Source organism: Choloepus didactylus, chromosome 7 (assembly GCF_015220235.1).
Source record: "Choloepus didactylus isolate mChoDid1 chromosome 7, mChoDid1.pri, whole genome shotgun sequence".
In the NCBI taxonomy this organism is placed as follows: domain Eukaryota; kingdom Metazoa; phylum Chordata; class Mammalia; order Pilosa; family Megalonychidae; genus Choloepus; species Choloepus didactylus.
The window spans coordinates 82,697,271-82,712,718 of NC_051313.1; positions in this window are offsets into that span (position 1 = coordinate 82,697,271).

The following is a 15,448-nucleotide window of genomic DNA, read 5'->3' on the forward strand; positions in this document are numbered from 1 at the left end:
TATTGTTCTGTGGATGGTTTTTCTAAAACCCACTTCAAATCAGTGCTCCGAGTAGAATAAAAACTCAGAACCCTTGGCCCTTCGGTCTGTTCTATAAATGAAAGGAGTAGGAGAAAACGTGTTATATAAGTATTTAAAGAGAAAATAACATTATAAAATAAATGACTGGGAGAAGAGAGACAAGTGTGAAATTTTAGGACTTTCAAACCAGAAGGAAAACCTCATGAGGGCAGCCATGTCTGTAGTTGTTCAGCAGTGCAGGCCCAGCGGCTGGGACAGTGCCTGGAATTTGGTAGGTGCTCAGTAAACATTTGTTGGATGAACTGTGAATATGGACAAAGCCACCAAGAAAAAGTGTTAGAAATATAAGATTAAATTGGTATATTTGGAGTGAACAGTTTTTTTTTGAGTGCTTCAAGATGAAAAAGACTGAATGAAGGCAAATGGGCCCTTTTTAGGGGAAGCAGCAGTTAAACAAGAAGCCCATTCCACAGATAAGTCAGGATTGCCTCTCTTCAAGCTCTGGAGCAGATCTGGGTTCTGGCTCTGTCACAGGTTAGCTCCTGACCTTGGACAGGTCACATACTTATTTTTGACAACTTAGGTTTCCTCTTCTGTAAGATCAGACCAGGTTTGATCTCTGGGGTCCTTTTAAGCATTGCCATTCTATGATCCCATGACTGGGAAAAAGAGGGGGTTTTCTGTTTGGAACAACTGCTTCTTCCAGGCTTCATAATTTAAAACTATCTTTAAACGAGTTCATAAATAAAAGTTCTTCCTGAATTTGACACTTTTTTTGTTAATGGTTACTCATTTGCATCCTGTTTTCAAGATGGCCATAACTATTAACACTACCTGATATGCGTCCCCTTGAGGAGTCCTCTCCCACATGGAATCAGGGCTGGCCCTGGGTTATGGGTTGAATTGTATCCCCCCCAAAAACATGCAATTCCTACCCCCTCAGTATCTGTGAATGTGACCTTATTTGGAAATAGGGTCATTGCAGATGGAATTAGTTAAGGACATACTGGAGTAGGGTGGGTCCTTAATCCAATACGACTGGTGTCTTTATAAGAAGGGGAAAAGAGACACAGACAGACAAGAGAGAAGATGGCCATGAGATGAGTAGCAGAGATTGGAGTGCTACAGCTGCAAACCAAGTGTTTTAGTTTCCTAGGCTGCTCAAGCAAATGCCATGAAATGGTTCGGCTTAAACAATGGGCATTTGTTTGCTTGTGATTTTGAGGCCGGGAAATGTCCAAATCAAGGCATCATCAAGGGGATGCTTTCTCCCTAAAGACTGTGTTGTTCTGGAACTGGCTGCCCATGACCCTTGGTTCCTCTGTCACATGGCAAGCCATATCTCTGGTCTCTTCCTTCTCTTCTGGTTTCACTTCAGCTTGCTTCCTATGGCTTTCTCTCTCTCATGTCTGAATTCATTCCTCTTGTAAAGGACTCCAGTAGTAGGATATTGACCCATCCTGTTTGGACTGGGCCACATACGTCTTAACTGAAGTAACCTCATCAAAAGGTTCTGTTCACAGTGTGTTCATGCCCACGGGAATGTATTAAATTTAAGAACGTGTTCTTCTGGTGAGCATATAGCTTCAACCGCTACACTAAGGAACACCGAGGATTTCCAGCAAACCACCAGAAGCCAAGAATAGGCAAGGGAGGATTCTCCTTTATGGGTTCCAAAGGGAATATGGCCCTGCCGGCACCTTGATTAAGGACTTCTATACTCCAGAATTGTGCAAGAATAAATCTCTGTTGTTTTAAGCCACCCAGTTTGTGGTACTTTGTCATGGCAGTCCTAGGAAACTAGGCTATCCTCTATGACCTGTGTGACCAGTAAAATATGGCATCACATGTGATGGCATGTGATTTATGTTACTGGTTCATAAAAGGCATGCAGCTTCCTCCATGGTCTCCTGGATTACTTGCTTTGGGAGAAACCATTTACCATTTCATGAGGACAATCAAGCAGCCCTGTGGAAGGGTTCACAAGGAGAGGAACAGAGGCCCCCAGTCAACAGAAAGCACAAACCTGTGAGGTATGAGAGTGAACTGTACCTTCCAGTCCCAGTCAAGCCTTTAGATTCCTGCAGTTCCAGTTAACATCTGACTGCAACCACCTGAAAGCTATCTCCCTTCCAACAGTGAAAACTAACTAGCCAAGCCCTTCCTGAATTCCTGACCATCAGAAAACAAGAGAGAAAATGAGCAAATATTGTTTTAGGTCATTACATTTTGAAGTTATTTGTTACATAGCATTGGATAAGTAGAACACCATTGTGGAGTCAACACTAGTCACCAACTTCATTTATTCCAGAAGTTTTTACTGAGCATCGATTCTATACCAGTCTCCTTGCTAGGCTGGGATATAAGGATACAAAAGACAAAATTGTTGCTCTCAATTCCTTAGGAATCCAGATGAGTAAATATAAACGACAGTTCAACATTCCATGAATAAAACGCTGAGAGTACAAAAGGGGAAAGACTTTCTCTCCTTTGTTAATTAGAGGAATTGTTTATTCTTTCAATGAAAGTTTATTTAGTGCTCCCTATGAATCACTCTAATAGATGCTGGTGAAAATACTGGGAATTAGACATAGTTCCTGCTCTCAAATTCAATGTCAAAAGCTGAGGAGACACATCGGAAGAAAGCTAAAACCAGCCATCAAATTTGGCAAATTGTGATCTTAATGAGAGCATTTCCATAGAATGGTGAAAATAGACACTAAATTAGAATAGAATGAGGAAGTAGAGGCTGCTGATATAGAATATATATTCTATGACATACATATATGTACAAGAATGTTACTGGTAGAGAGAAGGGGAGAGAAAGGCCAAGAGCCTGGGGCCCTTGTACAGTTCCCTTGGTTCCATCAGCTCTCCTAGTTTCATCACCATACTGCTTACTTCCTCTTTTTCACTGGAGCAGGAGATTCACATGACACAGCCACAGCAAAGCTGACCTGGAACAGGCTCAGAGCACTTGCACAACCCTGAGTGTGAGGACCCCTAACATTTTGGACCCAGGATGCCTGGCTTGCCTCACCCTAATCCCAGCCTTGCCCTTGACATTAAAAGGAGTCTTAGAGAAGGTTGGAATAATACTACAAGTTTGGTAGCTACTTTAAGACAGTGACATGATATATGAATCTAGAAAAGCAATGTCCAATAACTATCGTGAAGGTAGACTTTCCCAAGCATCAGCATGTGATAAGAAGAGGGGTGTCATTGGACAGGCTGGCTAGTGGCCTGCCATAAGAATGTTCCAGGTGGTATTTGCCTTGGTGAACTCAGGAAGAGGGACTTCCCTTGGCCACTCTGGTTTGGAATCCCTAACATGTCGGTGTCATTGAGTTGATCTTAATTGAGGATGTTCACTCACACTAATAGAGATCTTGAGAGGTTAGTCCATAAAACTAGAAAGCCAAGTCTTCATAATGGGAACTGTAACTGACAACCCTACTACACACCAGTGTCTGCTCACCTGGCTTAGTGAGCATGAAATCAGAACAGAGGATGCTAGGGGATTTAAATGTTTACAGATCTTAGGCTCCCAAAGCCTACAGCCTCCTCTTGTCTCTGATGAGGAGCATTTCATTGCACTCTCTGCCCCAGGGCACTGTTCTGTTGGGCACACCGTGACCCTTAGGCTCTGTTTTTTCTAAGGACCCATCAATGATCCAACTACTTATGAGTGGAATGTTTGGCAGGATATTCCAAATGCATAACAACCCATACATCATGGCTCCAGTTACACAGAAGGCCAGCAGGAGGGCTAGAAGGCTGGAGCCTCCCTGCTTTGCCAGCTGCAGGATATGAGGAGTTCCAAGGTGGCTGGGAGAGGGACTAGGGCAGCTGGGAAAGGGGAGGAGAACTGGGGACCTGGGATCATGACTAAACACCAACTTACTGTATGTATTTCAATATTTAACAGCTGGCAGGCTAATAATCAATCTCCTTTACGTAGGTGAATACTGTGATCAGGGCACAGGCTGCCATGTAAGCCTTGAAACCACTTTTTCTCTTTGCGGTAATTACTTATTTCATTCCAAGTCCATTTAGTGCTGAATCAAAATTTAGTTCCCGGAAGAAACCCCTTCCCAGTTCTTGAAGACACCTCCTTGTTATCCCTGGTATTACTTCTAGTAAAAATGAACACATTGCAATGGAGTTCATATTTTTCTTCCTCAGAGTCTTCTATAATAGATGTTATATGGTAAGCACTCCTTAAGTACTTTCTAATGAGTCATTAATGAATGGACAAACAAGCCTAACCTAGGACAATGTTTTCTTAAACTGATGCCTATTACTTCCACCAAAGTTGATTAGTAAAGAGAGGGTTAACACAAAGATAACTCACCAATTTGCTCATTATTGGTAGCTCTTAGTAGTTCACAGACTTCAACTAAAATCACTCACTGATTTTCATGACATGATATGATTATCTATCTTTTTAGTTATGAAAATACAGAAAGGGTAGTTTTTGTTTTGATTTTCAAAGGTGCAGCAAAATTTAACACTTCCTTAAGGGTCAACAAAATGAAAATTTAATTGTGCCTGTGCTATAGGTATGATTATTGGGAGGTCACAGACATAATTCAATCTGATCCCAGGTACATGAGCAACAACTGCCAAATATAAGAAAATAATTGTATTTTTAAAATTTTAAAGTAATCATTAAATCATTCTGTTATTTTTCTCCCTGGAAGTAATTTCATAAATCATTGGTCATGACCAGCCTTTCTATCCATATAATAACTGTATCTGGTAACCCATTTGCCTTGAAATTACTCTTCCGTTTCATCTTTTATATCTTGTAATAGAGAAGGAAAAAAACTCTGTGTAATTGATTTCTGGGCTTGCATTTGAGAGTTGTGGAAATCTATATGGAACAATTCCCAAAAAAGTATTTTCAAGGTTCTACTTTAATAAGTATAAGCACTGTTTCTAGTTATTTATAGTAGAGACCAACCAGTCTGCAATGTGTCTAATGCCAAATACAGAGGGAGTTGCTCAATTAATATTAGTTGAAGATGATTGAGATAATGACATGTGTCCCGGCCCGCGGGACGTTCAACGGAGACTCCGAATCCTGTGAGGGAGGAATGGTATGGGACAAGAGACGCGAGGAACGACAGCAAGACAGGTTTCTGATCAAGCTGCAAAATTTTATTGAAGAGGCAGAGCATATATACTCTAGGAGAAGGGGAAGTGGCTAGCAAGGGCTCGTGGCGGTCTAGGATTGGTGGCTGCTGTTGCTAGGGTAGATGGCAGATGTAGGGTTAGCACTTTTGGCGTGAACTAGCACTTTTGGCGCGAACTACTTCCGTAAAGAAGGCTGAGGGTAACTTAAGCTGTTGTTGCATCAGCCCTGGCGGCCATGTTGCATATTTCCGGCATTGCTAAGGGTGGATTTTATACATGCTACCTTAATCGCCCTCTACAGACATGAAATGTTTTTAAGATGAGGAAATATAGCATTGGATAAATTCAATAAGGGAAATTGACCCAAAACTTTTAATACCACTTATTAACACATTTGCATTCCAGAGTATTTTAATAGTCCTTCAGAAAAATATAAGTGTTTCTTATCACACTGTTCTAAAAGTTTGTTTGTTTACAAATCCAGAGAAGATAGAGGTCAGGATTAAGAAGGGAAATAGAATCTCTTCATGCTGCCAGAGATTCTGCAATCTCCTTTCAGCCAAATCCTAAGGGACCTTGCTTCAATACCCTTTCCAGCATTGTCAGTCTCTCCTTCTTTACTGGCTCAGCCTTTAAACATACACACAGAGATCAGCTCTAGCTTAAAAAAAGTTTGCTTAACCAGATGCTCATATAAATACTATTTTTTTTTTTTTTACTTCCCATTCCCTACCAAACTTCTACAAATGACAAATGATCTATGTTTCCATTTCCTCATTATTCATTCCCTCAGAACTCTCCATATTCCACTTCCCCACCACTCTACTGAAACTGCTTAAAGTTATTGAATAAGCTTTATAATCCTTGTGACCTACCATTCTGCTTGCTATATTTACCGCTTGGGTGTACTGATACATCTTTAAACCCTTTATTTACTGTGCCACTTTCAGGATCCCACACTCTTCCTGGTTCTCCTTGTATCACCTCCAAATCATTCTTTAGTTCTCTTCTCATTGTCTTGACTACTTGCTCTTCTCTCTCTCTCTCTCTCTTTCTCTCTCTCTCTCTCTCTCTCTCTCTCTCTCTCTCTCTCTCTCTCTCCACTGACTCCTTAGGGAAATATCAAATCGAAACATCTAACCTCTCTGTTGATGGCTACCATTCTATACCTACATCTTTGCCCTCTCATGGGGATTCGACTGTTGACAAAAAAAGTTTGGAAACAGATCTTGTTATTTTGTTTTCTCACAGGTTGAGCTCTCTTGATTGCCTTTTTTTTTAAAAAAATAAAGGCAAAGGCTTATTAAGAGAAAATCAGGAAAATACATGATGTGTGTGTGCAGGGATTGATAGAAATGCTGCATTTTGCACTACATTCATTGTAATTTTGTATTGAATTGAAATTCATTAATTGAAATTTGCATTTATTGAAATGCATGAATATGCATTGCTAATGAGGGACAATGCATTGACTATATCACATAATGTCATTGAACGTATTATGTTCTAAAATATAAAATCCATTAACCATTTATTATGTTTCCCAATTTTATACACACTCTGTACTTCTATATACCTTGACTGATTACTATATAATCCCTCTTGGATTCTTCCTGCCATCTCATAGTCTCAAAGCTATTTATTTGAAGAACGTTTTTTTGGGTATCAGGTGCTGTGCAAGGGGCTGCGATACGATGATGAATGACCCATATAAACCCTGTTTTCAAGATTCCCTAATCTAAACTCGTGATCCCTTCTTTTTTTTCTAAAATCAGGGGTTTTCTAAACTTCTCTACTTCTTTCATACATCCATCCTCTTAATCACTCAAGTTAAAAATCTTTGCATCACCCTGGGTGAATTTTTGTTTATTTCTTACATTGGTGAATCTTCGATACTGGGTTAATTTTTTCCCTTTAAAAATTGTTGTCCTATCCTCTGTTTCTTTATATTTCCATGGCATATTGTCACAATGCTAGTTTAAGCCTTTGGGTTACTTCAATAGTATCTGTTCCGGTTTACTAATGCTGCCCGTTTTGCAAACACCAGAAAAGGACTGACTTTTATAAAGGGGGTTTATTTGGTTACAAAGTTACAGTCTTAAGGCCATAAAGTGTCCAAGGTAAGGCATCAACAACAGGGTACCTTCACTGAAGGATGGTGGATGGTGTCTAAAAACCTCTGTTAGCTGAGAAGGCACGTGGCTGCTGTCCGCTTGCTCCCAGGTTGCATTTCAAAATGGCATTTTCCAAAATGTTGTTGTCAGCTTCCAATGCCCATCTTCAAAATGTGTCTCTCAGCTGCAGCTAGCTATGAGCTCCTTCTGTCTGAGCTCTTATAGGGCTCCAGTGAACTAATCAAGGCCCATGCTGAATGGGTGGGGCCACCCCCCATGGAAACATTCAATCAGAGGTCACACCCTAACCAAAGGTGTCACTCACAGTTGGGTGGGTCACATCTCCATGGAAACAACCTAATCCAAAGGTTCTAAGTTAATCAACACTAATACATCTGCCCCCACAAGATTGCATTTCAAAGAACATGGCTTTTTCTGGGGGACATAATATATAGAAACCAGCACAGTATCCCAGCTGTTCTTTATGATTCTGCCCACTTCCTTATTCCAGTCCTTGTAGTATATCATTGCTAGACCAACCATCCATAGAAGTCAATTTAAAATATCACCTCATTCTCTGCTCAACACCTGCGTGTTCCTCATCTTGTTGATAGCCTCTTAAAACCTCTGTTTGGCTTTGAAGATCTGTCTCTGTCTCTCACTCAAGCTTATGAATGCCTGCTCTCATTAGGTCCATCTTGTCATGGACACCTCGGGATAGGCAAACAGTTCCTTGGTTAGGCAAAGAGTTCCTGGGTTAGGCAAAGAGATCTTAGATGTGAAATCAAAAGCACTATCCCTAAAAATTCCCTTGGGTTAGGCAAAGAGTTTCTTGGTTAGGCAGAGAGTTCCTAGGTTGGGCAAAGAGATTTTAGATATGAAACCAAAAGCATTATCCCTAAAAATTAAAAAGTATATAGATTTTTTTTAATCAAACTTTAAAATGTTTGATCTGCAAAAGACACTGTTAAGAGAATGAAAAGACAAGCTACAGACTGGGAGAAAAATATTAGCAAATCACATATCCAGAGAAGGAGTCTTTATCATCACCATCATGGAAATGCAAATTAAAATTACAGTGAGATAGCACCACATAGCTATAAGAATGGATTGAAAAAACAACAACCTGCCTATACCCAATGCAGACAAAGATGCAGAATGACTGAAACTCTCACATATTACTATGAGAATCCAAAATGGTATAGATGCTCTGAGATAGTCTGGCAGTTTCTTATAAAGTTAAGCATACACTTTCCATACAACTTAGCATTACCATGTAATCTAGAAAACTTAAGTTCACAGAAAAAAACCCGTACATGAAGGATTATAACAGCTTCATTAATAATCACCAAAAATTGGAAACATTCCAAATGTCCACCACTAGCTGAATGCATAAACAAGATCTGGTGCATTCATATGATAGGAAAGTACCAGGAATAAAAAGGAACAAAGTATTAATACATGAATGACATGGATAGATCTCAAAGACATTATACTCAGTGAAAGAAGCCAGTTTTCAAATATTACATACTATATGGTTCCATTTAAATGACACTATGGGAAAGATAAAACTATAAGAATGGAGACTAGGTCAGGGGTCAGGGGAGGTGTGACTAAAAAAAGAGATAGTCCTAGAAGAGTAGTTGGAGCAATAGAACTGTTCTGTATCCTGATTGTGTTAGTGATTACATGAGAATCTATACATGGGTTAAAACACATAAAATTGTACACCAAAAAATGTTATCTTTGTGGGATGTTAATTTAAAAAAATTAATAGTGATAAAAATAATAAGAACTTGAATTGAATGGCTATTTAGAATTCCTGAACCAATCCTATTTGTTATTTAGGTTGCTTAGAATGTTTTGCTATTAAAAACAACTAATGAATATATTTAATAAAACTTATAGCAGTTAAAAAGGTTACAGTTCTTTTTTTAAAGGAGATTTTCATTGTGCATTTAATGAGTGCCTATGATATTAACATAAGGGATGGAAAACTCAATTTAGTTAAATAAATAATTTTTTGAGTATCTACCAAAAAATGACAAATGATATTTATAAAATTTATGTTACAGATAATAATTGTAAGACATAAACAGTAAGTGTACATTACAGGTAATAAGTATATAATATGTACATTATAGGAATAAAACAGATAGTAATTACCACAATGGTTATAATGGCTAGGAATTAATAGGTCAATTTTAAGTATAATGACCAGCATATTAGTTAGTTTAAAATGCTATGTTAATAGTTCAATGAGAATAGATATTGTGAAGAGAATCTGTACATATCTAAAGATGTACCATTTTGGAGAAATACCAGATGATACGGCTGTCAGAGGGATTTCTATGGACCTGCTTATCCAAATCTTCCCAATTCAGAGATTTGTGCAGAGCTGAAAATAGCAAGACATCAACTTATAAGTCACCCTTGGGCCCAAAACTGATAAGATATTGAAATTTTTCATCAAAACTCAATATGCGCTTTATATCCCTAATATACTTTCCTCTCTGTAAAGTCCAATATGTATTTATTGAATTAATCTACTGCAACAGAAATAAAGCTAAGTAAACAATACAAGTCCAATCTTTGAAGAAAATAGAAGGCTTGATATGCAGGGAGATAAAATGTCAATAAGGTGACTGACATTCTAAATGCCAAAGAAACTTCCACAATGTTTCTGAATTGTATGTAAAAGTGATTAGGGAATGATACTTCTTTGGGATATTCCATTGAAACTGCAACCAAACCTGTACTACCTAAACTGCACATCTGATTCATACAGGCCAATTTTGAGTATACTCACCCGGTTATGGCAGCTGTGAACTGACTGTAGAGGGGTGTGTGTGTGTGTGTATGTGTGTGTGAGAGAGAGAGCAAGAGTGAGAGAGAGAGAAGAAGAGAGAGAGAAGGCACAGGTGAAAAATTTTTTTATTAGTACAATGCTAAAAGTTAAAAGTTTGTCTCAGGGGAGTGGGAAGTTTGAAAGACGTCAATCCCAAACTTACAGCAAAAAATGTCAGATTGACTGCAAGTTCATAACTTTTCTTAAACCCATAAGAGAGTTGAGGCCCCAGGGCAACCAACTAGCCCAAAATCTAGGGCAAGACAGGCACCTGCAGGGAGAGACTAGACATGACTCCTTGCTTACCTGGGCTAGACACAGCAAGACACTGGTAGGAAGAATTCAGCTGGAATAGTTACTGAATTGGTGAAGGCTCAATGTGGGCTGGTTGGAAAATGTGGAGCCCCTGGAAGTTGCAAATTTAGGGAAATTTATACCTTCTTGCACGCTCTTCATGACTCCACCTAGTGCATGCTGAGAAAACATCATTGGTGGTACAGGTCGGAAAAGGGGAACAGCAGCCTCTGCCAAAGAGGCAAGAAACCCCATGAAGACCGTCCTCTTTTATCTCCGCTATGGGACAAGACTTAATTTGTGAGGGAGGAAGGTAACAAATGCTGTTAGGGCACTGATGAAAATCCATTGCAGTTGAGGAAGAAAACAGAAAATCATCCCTCCACCCCTAGTTCCAGTTTTCCCAGGGCTGACATAGGTCTTTCAGTGAAAAAACTGAGAAAGTCCGTAGAAAAGCATGAGGATTTGGTCATCCCCCCCCTAGGAGCTAGAATACCTGTTAGGCCTATAACTACAGATGGGGGAGGGACAGTACTGAAAAGTACTGAGAAGACCACACCCCAAGACACAGGGTCACAATGCTCAAGACTGAGGCTTAATAACAATAGCAGAGAACTCACCCCTCCCCTCCACAAGGCAAACAAACAGGAGTAAGAAGTAATAGTGGAATATTTGCAAGAGGGTCGAAAGTGTGGAGAAAAGCCCTCTCTGAGGTACAACACAAAGGAAAGACCTAAAGCTGAAGGTAGAGCAGACACTGAGGATGAACAACTGCTAAACTAGTTGCCAACTGAAACATAAGCAATGCTAAAGGAATTTGAAGCCTGTGATACACTGAGGGTAACAACTGCAGGTGAAGAAAAAAATCTCATACTAAGTCCAACTCCTACCTCCAAATTCCACACAAAAATTCTAGCATATGGACACGTATATACATTCCCAGGCATAAAATCTATTTTCTTCATCTATTGACCTACAGAAGATGTCTGGATTTCAACAACAACAACAACAACAACAAAAAGAGGCATAAAAAAGGTGAGGAAAAAACAATACACTGTCAAAAACTGAAGTTAACCAGACTCAAATATGACAGATGTTGGAACGATCTCACAGGAAATTTAAAATTTCTATGAATAATTTGATAAAGTCTCTCGTGGAAAAAGGGACAACATGCAAGATTAGATGAGTAATTTCCACAGAGGAATGGAAACTATAAGAAAGAAGTCATCAAATTGGAATGTGAAAAATGAAAACCGCAGTAACAGAGATGACAAATACCTTCAATGTGATCCAGTGTGACATCGGTAGACCTAAAGAAACAGGGTACTTAAAGATCAGTCAATAGAAATTACCCAAACTGAAACATATAAAGAAAAGAACATTGGAGGGAAAAAAAAGACTTCCGAGGTATTTACCCAAGAGAACTGAAAACTTCTGTTCCCACAAAAACTTGTACCTGAATGTTTATCATAAGGTGGTTGACTACAAAGGAGCAGTCCAACAGAGTGATAGAACTGTTCCGTATGGTGATTGTGAAGGCAGATACATGAGTATGCACTCAAAGAATTACACACTACAATGAATGAATGTTACTCTATGTTAACTAAAAATATGTGAGGATGTGGGAAGAACCCAAAATGAAATTCAAACTCTAACAAATGTCACTAACCTAACCTAGAAATAACTTTACCACATTGACACAGGTGTAGAAAGCAGTAGTTTGACTGGCTATTAAAGCTGAAGACAAAGATTATTGTACACAAATACTATACTATTGTATACAAATACTATACTGTATGCAAATACTATACTATATACAAAAAATATATACTCTAGTTAATAAATTTGTTTCTCACAGGGATATGAGTTAGCAATTCCAAAACTGCTTGATGTTGTGGAGAGCCGTCTCCCGGGACGGGCATAGCGCATGCGCTGTAAACCTGCTCCAAAGTCCCCTCGCCCATCGAGTGGTGCCAAGATGGCGCCCACATCCTGCTTCCGGCTTCTGATGTATGTAACCACCCGCTGTATTCACCAATCATGCTTGTGTGCGTGGCGTTAGTCCATTGGATACACGCAAGGTTTATAAGAAAGTTCCCGGGCAAAGCTCGGGGAGACAGCCCACAAGGAGCCGCGCCTGACGGCCGCATCGAGGTTGTTCTCCCCCGAGGCGTCTTGCCCCGGGCGGAACCTGTAAAGATGATGATTGCCTAGTCCCATTAAAAGTTTATCTGCTTTACCACCGCGAGTCCTGAGTGATCACAAATGCTCCGGGTAAGACGTTGTCCGCACCCTCTCTCCCCTTATTTCTCTGGTCCCCATCGCCGGCCGACCGGGGACTCGAGGCGGGGCGGAGAGAGCGCCGGACAAGTGGTGGCCCGTACGGGGAACTTCGAACCCGCAACCTCATTCGCGTTCCCCTCGACCCGACGGAGACGTGCTCCCGGGATCCGTGGTTTGACCTCCGCGACTGATCACCGCGAGAAGGTAAGCACCCCCTTTTTTCGTGCGAGGACTAGGGCCCGTGGGCGTTCAGGTAGCCCCGGGGACTCGGAAGAGCTCTCCGAGTGATTAAGAGATAGTGCCGACTGCAAGCATGGGGCAGTCTGAAAGTTCACCCCTATTAACCCCCTTAAAGACCCTTTTGAAACAGCGGGGTATCTCAATTAAGAGAAGTTCTCTCCAGCGATTTCTTGATGATGTGGCCACTTTTGCCCCCTGGTTTCCTTGTTCTGGCAGCCTTAATCTGCCCTCTTGGATGAAACTTGGTCGTGATATAGACCGAGCGCGCCAAACGGGTGTCTGTTTGGACCCGATTCTAGTCCTTATATGGGAGACTGTTAAGGGCCATATCGCTCCCTCCACGTCACAGTGGAAAGGCCCTGACCCGGTGCTCGGCTGGGCCGGAGGCTCTGTTTGTGTTTTTCCCCAGGAACCAGGACGTCAACCAGTGTGGGTTCCGGAAAGACTGGTGGGAACCGTGGCATCACCTGGGGAGGCCGGGGAGCAGCTGTCAGAAACGCCAACGAATATACGGCCTGGGCCATTGGACCAAGCCTCCGGCCTTCAGGGACTTGAGAACATTAGGAAATTGAAGCCTGTTAGTTTCGACCTTTCCACACTGGGCGAGACTGTAAAAAATCTGTGGGACCAAGTCACCTCTTGGTTCTCTTGGCCCAATTTGACTAATTGGATTCTCTTGATGGTGGGACTATTGGTGGGATTAGTCATTGTTAAATCTTTGCTAGAACGCCTGTTTCAAGCGCGGCAGTACCGTGTTACCATTATGATGGCTATGTCCTCCACCTTTGATACCCCCAACAGCGACCATTCTGATGGCCATACCCCATCCTGGCCGCCTCGGGCGGGGCACTCGGGAGCGAGGTTTGTAGCTAAGCGCGCAGCTGTGTCCCGGGTATAACGGGCGACGCCAGCAGTCATAATTTTTGTCTCAGGTAGGTCCCTAAGGCAGAGTCATAGTTGTGGCCAGACTTGACTCTAGCCAATGCATAGGGACGCCTAGTGACGCCTCCGACTCTGGTTAATGCTATCCCTGCCCCCGCCTTTGTCCCCCAGTTGCAAGGCAAAGCACTGCAGGGAGAGTCATGTTGTTTCCAGCTCACGGACTCTCCTGTCTCCATATGAGGTGAGCATTCTGGTCGGTGCTAGAGGCTCCGCCGCTAAATGGCTGAGACCTAGTCCAGACTCCCCAAAGCACCGGAACAAATTGTGAGCCATCTGGGTTCACGGGAGCACACTCATCACTGGGGACACTGGGTCGATATAAATAATAAAGGGGGAGATGTGGAGAGCCGTCTCCCGGGACGGGCATAGCGCATGCGCTGTAAACCTGCTCCAAAGTCCCCTCGCCCATCGAGTGGTGCCAAGATGGCGCCCACATCCTGCTTCCGGCTTCTGATGTATGTAACCACCCGCTGTATTCACCAATCATGCTTGTGTGCGTGGCGTTAGTCCATTGGATACACGCAAGGTTTATAAGAAAGTTCCCGGGCAAAGCTCGGGGAGACAGCCCACAAGGAGCCGCGCCTGACGGCCGCATCGAGGTTGTTCTCCCCCGAGGCGTCTTGCCCCGGGCGGAACCTGTAAAGATGATGATTGCCTAGTCCCATTAAAAGTTTATCTGCTTTACCACCGCGAGTCCTGAGTGATCACAAATGCTCCGGGTAAGACGTTGTCCGCACCCTCTCTCCCCTTATTTCTCTGGTCCCCATCGCCGGCCGACCGGGGACTCGAGGCGGGGCGGAGAGAGCGCCGGACAGATGTGTATACTAATATTGAACAAACAAGTCAATACATTGTAAACTATGAAAGCCAGGTTTCTGTCAAAGAAAGAATAAACCCTAAGGCTTTGGACTGGAATTGGAGCTATCAGTATTAACTCATAGTTTTTAATATATAAACAGATCAGTAGCGATATAGAAATAAATACAGATGCATGCATATGCATGGCAACCATGTGTGTGTAATTTATATAGATATAAATATATATATTAATTACACACACACATATATATAAAATTGCTTTTGTCCACTGAGAGGGCCTAGAAGAAATGATACCCCAATGGCAATGAGCATACCTAGCACCCATATCTTGGTTTTTAAATACCATTCTCCAATAAACAAAACTAGAACACCTCGGGAATCAGTTGATTTTAGGGCTGGGGCAAAAATAGCAAATGAGTCGGAGCATCTTATGGTGCCAGAAGGTAAGAAATGTTCATAAAAGATAGGCCATGTTGAAAGGCGTGAACCAGAAAGAGCTTCCAGTGGACAAAACTGGAACAAACTGAGCAACAAAATAAATACGTTATTGAAATATAACGCAGAGAATTAAGAGAAAAAAAAAAATCCATGAGTTCAAACTGATAATAAACAAATAATTCAATAAATAAATGAATGGGGGAGAGGGGATGGCTCTTTCTTACTGAAGAATTCCAATTAATGAATGTGGAGAGATTGAGGGAAATAGAAAATCACCATTCAAATGCCACAGTGTGATTGTTGCAGGCAG